Here is a 12,302-nt window from a genome sequence, read left to right as displayed (position 1 = left end):
GCAACGCCTTAGTGATTGAAAAAATGGCATATCAATCAATGCTCGTTGAAACGAACGTACAAAAATGAAGATCTCTAAGGACAAAAGCCAGGAGCTGCTAAGGCTGCTTCTAGGTACGTGAGAAATGAAATAAGAGTAGACTATATGACATTTGGGAGAAGAGAGTTTCTTTTAACACAGTGGTTTACATTGTTTTCGAGAACACAAAGAATGCAATGAAATACATGTGAACGTGCGATTTTACACATATATATGAATACCTGCCTTACACTATCGTGTGAGAAAATAAAATTGATGGAGGTTTTCTTTTCAGGCTATATCTTTGTAGCTTAAATGATGACTAATCATACAGATTAAATCTGATCTCTGGATTATTGATATTAATTCTTTCTTTGGCTTGACAGCTGTAGGATGAAAATGTCATAGGAAACACACTGAAATTGACTGAGCCCAATTAAGAAGGCAGGACCTGGGCAGACACATAAAAAATACATCAATCACAGCTCAGAGTTCCATTTTTAAGTCAGAATATTTTTGTAACTGGAGAAAGCAAGTTTAACACACTATATTAGTAACAATATTATTTTACATGATGATTTATGTAATGATTTAAGCTTTAGTCCATTGTTTAAACCTCATCTGTCAACACATAGTAAAGATTTCTTAAACTCTTTTAAAAGCACAATTTGACCAAGAAATGATCAGACATGGAGGAGACTTTATCATCTTCAGAATTTCAAGCCGTGCTTTTGGTGAAAGCTTTTAGTTAAACAAAGATGAATCTGTCTAATCTGGCAATTCGCAAATAGGCTCATTTCAGTACCCATTCATTAATGTGCTGATTAGAATCATAATGTAGAGTTGGAGGCATCTTAAAGTCAACTCATTTATGGAAATGCTCGTAAATTTAGCACCTCATTGTTCAAATAGAAACATTCCATAATTATAGAATGTAGAAAGAGAGTAGATTTTAAGCAATCGAGGACGAAGGAGCATACAAGTTCCTCGTTACAAAGTATCTAGACGGAAGTGACAAAACCTAAAATCAGAAGACGTGAAAGATATCCAGTATCAGTGAATGGTAAAATTGGCAGATTCCAGCAGACTCATCTTTATCCCACTGCAGAAAGCAGTGGGAAAGAAGGAAATGGAGGGGTAAGGAGAGAAGGAAGTCTTTAGAAGTAAGATTGGTCGTGAGCTGATTATTGTTGAAATGACATGACTGATACATGAGATTGACTATTTTTATATTTGTGTGAAACTTGTCATGATAAAAATGTAAAAATAGGGCCTCCTTGGTGGCGCAGTGGTTGAGAGTCCGCCTGCCGATGCAGGGGACGCGGGTTCGTGCCCCGGTCCGGGAAGATCCCACATGCCGCGGAGCGGCTGGGCCCGTGAGCCATGGCCGCTGAGCCTGCGCGTCCGGAGCCTGTGCTCCGCAACGGGAAAGGCCACAACAGTGAGAGGAGCGCGTACAGCAAAAAAAAAAAAAAAAAAAAAAAAGTAAAACTATGTATATTTGACTTCCAGCAAGAAACATACTAATTTTAAGTGAATAAAAAAGAAATCAAAAGTAAATCAAGTACTATGAAAGGAATACATTGACTATAAAGAAGAAAGGAAGGAAGAAAACTCTCCAGAGAAAGGAAGAAACCCTGTATAAGGAATATTTAGAAGAAAGCAGGACGAGCTGAACATAACAACAACAACAACAAAATTGTAACTGTGTGAGGTAAAGGACTTGTTAACTGCTGTGTTAAACTGCTTCGCGGTATATACGTGTATCAAATCATCACATTGTACATCTTAAACTTATACAGTGTCGTATGTCAATTATATCTTAATAAAGCTGGGGGAAAAGAAAACCAGGTGGAGGATGATACAGATGTGTTTTGATAGATAACACGTTTTTCAATTTCAAGTAAAAACAAACAATTATTACTGAAGTACACTACATATTTAAAAGAGTACTAAGAAAAATGTACAGACAGAGGAGATAGATGTAGCTAGGACCAACATTACAGAAACTATTCAAATCAAAATTCTCGTGAGAAGGTGGTTGAAATTAAAAAGAGGGAATATAAATTCCTACATGGGAAAGGGAGACTTGTGAAGGCAAAAAGGGCGCTTCAGAAAGTTCCAAGGGTTTCTTTTCTCTCTAGGATAGCATTCATCCCAGCCCAGCCAAACACTTTGCCCCTTTTGTGACCTGTATTTCTTTTTTTTTAAAGTATACTTGGTTTACAGTGTTGTGTATCTAGTGTACAAGAAAGTGATTCAGTTTTATACATATATATATTCTTTTTCATATTTTTTCTGTTACAGGTTATTACAAGATATTGAGTATAGTTCCCTGTGCTATACAGTAAGACCTTGTTAGTTATCTATTTTATATATAGTAGTGTGTATCTATTAATCCCACATTCCTAATTTATCCCTCCCCCGCACTTCCCCTTTGTTAACCATAAGCTTGTTTTCTATTTCTGTTCTGTAAATAAGTACATCCCTCTGCATATTTCTAAGTGGTCCTAGGACAGGGCCGAAAAGAGATGACATGCACGCCCAGGTTCTACCTCAATAGGTACAGCGAGGAGGTGACAGGTGTGTAGCTGTGCTGTTTAAAACCTTAAAATCTTTTGCTATTGAGTTTTTCTGAGTTTTTAACATATTCCTTGTGACCGGTGGCATACCTGGCAACTAGGCATTATTTCTCAATTAATATTTGTTGGATGAATAGAAGAATGAATAGGTGAATGTATGAAAATAAATGGATGAAGCACAGAACATTCCCTGTATGATACCATCTCCACTAGATATCTGGGCACGTGAGTGTCAGACTGCATCCAAGTCTATTTCATCTTAAAATGAACACATCAGGCAATAGGTGGCTTCAGGGTCACCGTCATTTCCTCCGTGTCCCTCACTCTTCTTGTCCAATCAGTCCTCAGTGTCAATGTCACCTCCTAAATATCTCTCAAATCTACTCCTTCTTCCATTGTCTCATTAGACCCTTATCATCTTTCACCTAGACTGTCTGAATAGTTTCCTAACTAGTCTTCCCTTAAAACTTTCCTTTCTCCAATATGATCCTCTTTGACCACAGATCCATCATGCCTCTTCCCTTATTTAAACCGTCCAAAGCTCCCCTAACTCAGAGGGTAAAATCAAAGATCTTTAGCCCAGGAAAGGCTTTCCCAAGACTCCCTCCACCCACCCACCAGTTTCCTCTTCTTCCATTATACCCAGCTGTACTTGTCGGGGGTCATGGTGGTTTTGTAGGCTTTTCCTATATAAGAATGCTTTTTTCTGCAGCTAGGGCACTATAGATCCTTCCAAGCCAATTTGAAATGTAACCTCTGAAAAACTTTCTAATCATTCTTTCTTCTGTTTCCATTGGCATTTAGGTCATAGGCTTTTATAAAAACTTATCTGATTATCCTAGAATTATTAGTTCACTTGTCCATTTTTCCTACTAAACAATGAGCTCTTAGATGGAAAATATCAATTCTTATTCTGGTCAGAATCTCCCATGCCCAGCAGGCACCTGACATATAGTAGGTATTCAATACATGTTTGTTGTATTAACATAATTCACATTTGGGAATGAGATTAAGGACAGAGAAGGGAGTGACCCAAGACAGAGTCCAAAAAATGCTATGAAAAGTCCACAATTTTCTTGAAAAAAAAACATAAAGGAAGATATATGAACCTAACACATAAAGTCCCTAAATTAGCAAATGTTGGGAATGTAGTAAGCTTTCAGGCCAACTATTATTCCATCATTAGGAAAAATGAGAAACTATAATCCCACTGTTATCTAACCTTTCCCACTGTGTAATGTCATTCTATGTCCAAATCATTTTCTTCCTGGTCTGGCAAAAGCAAAAAGTTGATCCAAGAGGAAGATCACACCATGGATTTGAGACCTGAGTCAGAAATGAAAAAGGAAGGAAGAAAGGAAAGAAGGAAGTGAACGAGGGAAGAAGAAAGATCTAAAAAGATAAATGCAATGACCTCGTTACATCAGTAATTTTATTTACCAGGTTTTGAGGCCCCAGTATTTTGGGAGGCCTGCTAATAATAAAAATCAGCCCAAAACATAGATACCAAATTACAGTGACGTGATGTCTCCTCTCTTCTTGTTTCCTTCTTTGCTAAAATGTCCTTGATTTCCCCCCATTAATTGCACACCAGTTCTTCTAACATACAGAATATCTTCTAAATTACCCACTAGTGTGAGCAATTCGTACTGTGTGAGCTGAATGAAATACTCAGCTCCTCAAAGCTCCCCAAATACTTTCTTTCAAAAATGATCCACTATTTTCTTAGTTTGAATAGTCTTTTCATCGTAACCTCAGTGACTACCAAAACAGTTTAATGTTATTAGAATGTCATCAAGTTTCATTATGTTTAATAAGAGATGGTGACAAGAGATAATTTTAAATACATTTTCACCAAAATTAAAATCACAAGTTGTAAAATTAATCTTCGAAGTGTCAGTTATAATGTGATGTAATTTCAGTCTTCTTAAACTTATTCTCATTAGCTGCTCTGGTATGGAGCTCTAGCAATAAAATTATAAATATGGCAAAGAAGTTAAGGTCTTAAATACCCATCTTCATTCTCAATAATGAAAACTGTGGTTTGCCTCATCAATTTATTTGCCACTTTAAACGGATTATCTAAAGGAAATTGATTGACATGATCAAATATCTCATTGTCTATTCATCATTCGGTGTATATTCATCAAATATTTATACATAGAACATTGTTGGTAGGCCCAGTGTGAACTAACAAGAAGGGTAAAAGACATTGCATGCTCACTTTCCCCCATTCTCTGTAACGAACTCAGAGAATAACCTGGAAAAATATCCAATTCAATGTGATTTGTATTTATTTATTCATATCCTGTTTCATGTAAAAAAAGTTTTTGAGTTTCATTTTTAAAAATACCTGAAATACGAGAGTATAAAACAAAAGATAAATTAAGACGAAAGGAAAATGAAAGAAAACATATGGTCAGGTGAACATTCCATTAAAAGAGGTGGACTGTAAATGAGGCAGAGAGCTCCCTGTGGGTCAAAGCAAAGAACACACACACACACACACACACACACACATGCACAAACACACATACACACACATACACCAGTTGCTTAGAGAATGCCAAGCTTTTCTGGAACTAAAACTCAAATGATGCTTTCATGGAACATATAAGGGATGCTGCAATGTTTCCTTGACAACGTCATATCTGTATCTGATGGCATGGTGAGTTTCATGTAGCTTAACTGATAGCAGAGTGGTAATAAGAGGCCAAAGCAACATGGGCTAAGGTTGCTGCTTTCTATTCCTCATCTCCCAAGGACTCATTATCTAGTTGGAATCCCTGAGGAGTCCAGTCAGAATTACAGTGCATGTGATAAGAACTATGGTAGTCTCACACACAAAGTGTCATGAAAACACAAAGAAACAGGTGGCCCTTGGGCAAAATTATAAAGGAGGAGGAGGAGTTACCTTAGACTAGAGGAAGCAAACCAGCAGGGCACAGTCAAATCTCACAGTCGGCTGTATCTTTAAATGTACACCAGTTGCTAATGAATTCAGATTCCCCATTCCCCCCACAAAAAATTGGAAGATTTGTCAGTCTAGAACCCGCATTCTTGCATGACAAAAGTTGGTTGAGACTGAGCAGTGGCCTCTTCTTTTGATTCAGTGAGCACCCTCCAGTTTGTCCCAAATCCCATCCAATCCACTTCACTCATGAAGTTACCTTCCTTAGCCCCATGGACAGTCAAGGAATAAGGGAAGGAAAGGAATCAGCCCATGCAAAGGTATGAAACAGCATGGCACCTTGGGGAAGCTGGAGTGAAAGGTGTGTGTAGGAATGATGAAGAAGAGGCTAGGGTGGCCAGCAAAAGCCAGATGCTATTCAAGACAGTATTTGTTACAGGCAGAATAAAATTTGTCACACCTGTCCTTTGCTCACATGATCCATTGACTCCATTTGCTGCAAGAAGCTCTTAGGGTCTAATTGTTGCAACGGTTGTAGATCTTTAGTGAAGAGCTCCACTAAATATTTAACACATGCCTCTGGGAGAGGTTCCTTAGGAACATTAGCGTTCAAAGACTTACATTTAGATCTCTTTGCTGCACCAGAGTGGGTTCCCCATTTGAATGTAACAGTCATAAATAATCCCTAGGAATCAGTGTCCTCAGGACATTTCTTCTGTATCTGGAAACCCATACTATAGTGAGTCTTCCCCACTCCTTTTTGCAGACGCAGAGATCAGTGCAAAGACTGCTTCCTACATGAGGCCATCTGCTTTTCATCTACCTGGATGTAATCTCTCCCCCCATTGAGTCCCTTGTGGCCCTCAGTGCTTGGTATCTTTATATCACAGTTATTTGTGTACACATTACCTCCCTTATTTGTTGAGATTTTGGGGGGAAAAATATGAAAAAGACTTCCAGAATGAGAGCAGGAATTTCAGTTTGATGCTCTTCTGTATCCTGTATACTTGTACCACCAACTTCATTCAGTCCACAAACTATAATTGACCATCTACCATGTACCAAACACTGTTCTAGGCACTGAAGAACCACATTCTAAAAGAGGAAGAAAACGGTCCTTAGCTAAAGGGATTTAATTCTAGAAGAGAGATATGTTTATTTATAGACAAATGAAATCATTTCAGATGGTGATAAGGATACAAAATGCAGTGAAATAAAAGACAACGGCTGGGGGAGGGATGCCCGCTTAGAGACAGGGGTATCAGGAAAGACCCCTGTGATGACTTGACATTTGAGCTGAGACCCAAAAAAATCGTGGAGAAGGAAACAAGCCATGGAAACATCCGAGGGCAAGATGTTCCAGGCAGAAGGACAGCAAAGGCAATCACAGGCAGAAACAAGCTTGGTGAGTTTGCAGAACAGAAAAGAGGTCAAAGTGGCTGGATGGCAGTGAGTGAGGGAGAGAGAGATAGGAGGCGAGGCCAGGGAAGTGAGCACTTTAGTGCCCTGTGGACTAACTAGGCCAGGGGTCTGCAAGCTATGGCCCATGGGTCAAATCCAGCTCACCACCTGTTTTTGTATGGCCAAATGGTTTTCACATTTTTGATTAGTTGGGGAGAAAAATCAGAATCAAAATACTTCATGACATGTGAAAATTATATAAAATTCAAATTTCAGCATCCGTAAAGAAAGACTTATTGGAACGTAGCCATGCCCATTCACTGACGTATGGTCTGTGGTTGCTTTCATCCAACAACAGCAGTTGAATAGTTACAACAAAGAGCATATGGCCCACAAAGCCTAAGATATTTACTATCTGATCCTGTACAGAGAAAGTTTGCCAACTGTTGAACTAGACTATAAGCTTCCTAAGGTCCATTCATCTAGTCAACGAATATGCCTTGAGGGTCTCTTTTCCAGACATGATGTTGGCTTCCAGAGAAACAAGGTGGATTAAGTCAGACAGTGGAAGATTCTGAATTCCAGTAAAGATACATTAAATACTGGGTGAGCAGGAAGACAGTTTTCTTTGAGCTCACGGATTTACAAAAACTCTTGTGACCCTCTCCCACTGAACAAAATCATCTGGCCCCATTTTTATCAGCCCCAAAAGACAAGAAAAGCTGGATCCTGAAAAGTGACCAGCTTGTGATAGAAATGTAGCCAATCAGCAAAATCTAAAGGCTCTGAAATATGTTTAGTCAAACTTTTTTTTTCAGAGCAAATACGAAAAAAGACGATGAAGTCCTCAGAAACGGAATATTATTTAGCAAGCGCTGGAAAGTGTTCTCACTGCACTAATGAGTCATTAAGTGAGGCATTTGGGAACTGGGGAGGTGCTATAATTAGGTTATCTGTATTTTTAACACAAGAAAAATAATCCAAAGCGGCATTAACCAATGCAGCTGTATTGGAAGGGGGACAGCTCTTTGCAAGTCTCCAAACAGAGGGGAATCGTTTTTAACAACTCAGAGTTCAGCTGAGCAGTTAATTTAACAAAATGCTTAAGAACAAACCGTCAGCCATTGGTTGCCATCCTTAACTGTCTCCTAGTTTTACCCTAACTAGAAATCAACACACCATTCCAAAACACCAGGCCTGTAGAGATATCAGTTTAGATGGAGTGGAAACAGCAGATCTGATCATAACAAAAGGGGAACAGAAATGAAGTGAGTGACGGGTTAGGGATTTCACATAATTAAATTGTCAAAGGCCACAAAAGGAATGTGAAAATCAGGGGATATCACCATCCTAGGGGAAGAGAGAGGGGATTTAGTTATAAATACATTTCAGAGGAAGATGAAGAAAAAATAGATGTCCAGATTGCTCATTTTTGGCCTAATGAATAAATCATCTTGCTCTCCCCCAACCCCCAATGCACCTGCTGCTTTGAAAAGTCCTTCCACACCAACCCAACAGTAAATGCCTTACAATGGCTCCAACGAAGCTGGAGTCCCGCCAATGAAAATTACCACTCTTCAACCAAGATAAACATCATATTACTTCATTACCCTTTTAAAACATATGCAAATTAAATCCATTATTCTTTTTTCACCCAGAAATGAGGTTCGTTTGGCTGGAATTCAGCGATTCCTTTTGTTGCAATTGACCATGAATGGATGAACTTCATGTAGATGGTGCTCACTCCCCATCTTTGAATCAAACATTAATACCATTTGACAGTAATAAATAACACTTATCACAATAGGGATGGAATAATGATTTTCCCACTCAGCTGGCTCATCAGAGCCTATCAGCTGACAACTGCATAAATGAGATTAGCATAACAGCTGCCTATGACAAATGTATCTAAATCCTCCTAATGCCAGCTAGTGCTTTGATCTCCCTATCAAGTCGATGCCAAAACCCAAATCCATTTCTGCAAAATACATCTTGTTTATTACAGATACATATGTATGTCCCAGCCCAGTCTGCAATCCCAAGACAACCTTAATTCAACGAATTTGGAATATTGATGGAAAATTGTCAACTCTGGCTTTGTACTTCCTTCTACGACATTGCCGAATATTTTAAGAAATTTATATTCAAGATGGAGTTTATGCTTTGCCTTCCCATACTTCCCCTTGAGTCACTCACTAGAATGTAATGAGGTCCCATTCTGATGTTTTCAAATGAAAATAATTACCATGGTTTCATTTTGATTATTGCCTTTCAGAGGTATCAGGTTCATAAAAATTTAAATCAGCTCCAAGTAACATAAGCCACAGTCCTTTACTTCCTATTATACAATCACAGCGAAACACAGACTTGTTCTTTGTTTGGGAATGCAAATGGAGTTTGATCAAACCTGAACTAGAATGCCTTCATTTATCCTTCTCAACAATCCACATGGCTGATGAGGGTAATATGAGAAGCAGTAAATACACATTTTTGGTGTCCAGGTCCCTGCAAGTCTCCATTTGTTTCTCCTACTGAACTTGAAGTTGAAGCAAGACAGAGAGTCCAGTGTCCAGGAAATAATATACTGGATATTAGGGAGATTAGGATGTAAGGAGTTAGAGATTCCCTTAAGAAAAGGGAGGCAGTTTGGAAAGCAAGGCTAGCACGTGAATAGAGTGTAGGTCTTGTTACTCTGTCTTGAAACATACTAAAGGCGATGGGCAGTAGTACCTAGTTTACCTCCTGCCCCTCTATGTGGAGCATTTTAATCATGTCCGTATCGCAACACTCCTCCAAACAATAAAATTAGTCAGTCAGTCAACAGTCATTTGTTCATACAATAAGTATTTATCAGGGGGCTGCCATGTACTAATAATTAATAATGTAGGTGCTAGGAGTACCACAGAAGCCAGATAAACAAAGTCCTCACCCTCATGGGACGTTCCAGAGGACAGATACCAAGTACTATTGAAAAGTAATTACTTAACAGTTGAGATAGACAGGATGCTTTTCAGATCACATATTAGAGAAGATGTGAACAGATTTCAACATTTGCACAAATATGAGCAGTCACAAATAAGAACAGACATAGGTGTGTTAGGCAAATACAACTGATGAAGACCACATTTGAGGTCTGACTTTTGAGCAATTTTTAGACCCGGGTTGGGATTCCTCTGTAATTAATTAGCCCAATGTAGAGTGCTCAATATGAGCACTCGGGGGATATCCATTCATTGATTCAACAAACGTGTATTGATCAGCCCCTATGTGCTAAGGATACTAGCATGAATGAGACTAAGTCTCTGCCCTCCGTGGCATGCCATCCCAATGGTGGAGTTATGGGCATCATCATGATTTACAAAAGTATAAGTCTACTAGGCTAGGAGGAAACAGGTAAGGGGTTCATGAAGAAGTGGACTTTAAAATGAGACTAAAGAGGGAAGGCTGGTTATAATACACAGCAGAGGATCCGTGCAACAAAAGTAGATACCAGATAATATCAGCAAAAGGCAGGCATGTCAGAGCAAGAACATCAGCAAGATCAAATTAAGGAGATCTTGGTCATTAACACCAGACCCCTTTGTAGTTGTCACAGAGTGATTTGTAGTTGGATGGACATGTGTTTCTTGACATTAACTCTTCATAAACCATCTATGCTTCATTGTGTAAGGTAGATCTAACCATGAGTGAAGGAGTCCCACAAATATTATGGGGGCAAGACTTCATAACCTTCCCAGAGATGGTAGAGAAGAAAAGTAATGCACTTAGCTGAAAGGTTGTGGAATAGAATCTAGTCCTTCTTGGTTTTGCTCCACAAAACCTAGTTAGACATTTATTAGACATCTGTTAGTCAATTGATATTCACATCAATGGTCCCACTGGAAAGAGTTCTGAAAGTCTATTTGTACTACATGCATTACCTGTTGTCGGAATAAACATTATGCATCACACAACAAAATTCTGCTTTTGTCAAATATATGTAGATGGTGCTATGACTAACAAGATACGAAAGATTTTTAAAGTATTATTGAATTTGTCTTAGTTCTATTATTGTGTATTTTTTCCATTCCCAGACACAAAAGTACTACAAAATTAGCATTAAAAATAGAGATTTTCACCATATGATATCACTTATACATGGAATCTAAAATATGACACAAATGAACCTATCTATGAAACAGAAACAGCATCACAGCCATTGAGAACAGACTAGTGGTTGCCAAGGGGGAGGGGGAGGGGGAAGGATAGAGTGGGAGGCTGGGGATAGTGAATGTAAGCTTTTATATATAGAATGGATAAACAACGTCTTACTGATAGCACAGAGAACTGTGCTATCTGAATCCCTTTTCTGTACAGCAGTAATTAACAAAACATTGTAAATCAGCTATACGTCAATTAAAAATTATGTAATTCAGACAAAGAGAAATTATGCAACTGAGGTAACTCTGTATGCTTAAGGCCTCTTCCACAAAGGTGGAACTAGAGATTCAAGCTGAAAACATACAGGATTATGACCAATAACCCTATTAAGGATTATTTTAATCCTGAACACAAGTATGATATCCCCAAATAGTCTATTTGGGTTAGAAAAGTTTCTACATGGACTGTTTGGGCTCCTGAAAAGAGCCATCTTTTGTAATCAAATCATTAATGAGTTCAAAGGAAGTGGTTCTGATATGCTCTTTATGTTATTAAAAGACATCAGAAAAGTATAAGGTATTGTTGATTTACAATGTTGTGTTAGTTTCAGGTGTACAGCAAAGTGATCCAGTTATATACATATACATATATATACATTCTTTTTCAGATTCTTTCCATCGTAGCTTATCATAAGATATTGAGTATAGCTCCCCGTGCTATACAGTAGGTCCTTGCTGTTTACCTATTTTACGTATAGTACTGTGTATCTATTAATCCCAAACTCCTAATTTATCCCACCTCCCCCTTTGATAACTGTAAGTTTGTTTTCTATGTCTGTGAGTCTGTTTCTGTTTTGTAAATAAGTTCATTTGTATCACTTTTTTAGATTCCACATATAAGTGATATCATATATTTATATTTCTCTGACTTACTTCACTTAGTATGATAATCTCTAGGCTCATTTTTAAACTTTATTTCATTAGAGAATCAAACTTTGTTTTAAAAAATTGTATATTATTTGCCTATGCAGCATCTCCTTTCTACATTCCTGGGAATTCTCTCAAATTCCTAGAAATCTGAAAATAAAAACACACACAACCTCATAAAAAATATATGTAATAAAATTTAAAAAAGAAATAGAGGTTTTCATAATGTAAAAAATTAGAAACTTCTGGTCTATCTGATGAAAATGCCATATGGAAAAATGATCCATTCTGTGTTATATGTCTCACCCAGCTAATGATTAAGAA

Source organism: Leucopleurus acutus (assembly GCF_964270905.1).
Source record: "Leucopleurus acutus genome assembly, chromosome: 20".
NCBI lineage: Eukaryota > Metazoa > Chordata > Mammalia > Artiodactyla > Delphinidae > Leucopleurus > Leucopleurus acutus.
This window is presented reverse-complemented; position numbering follows the sequence as displayed.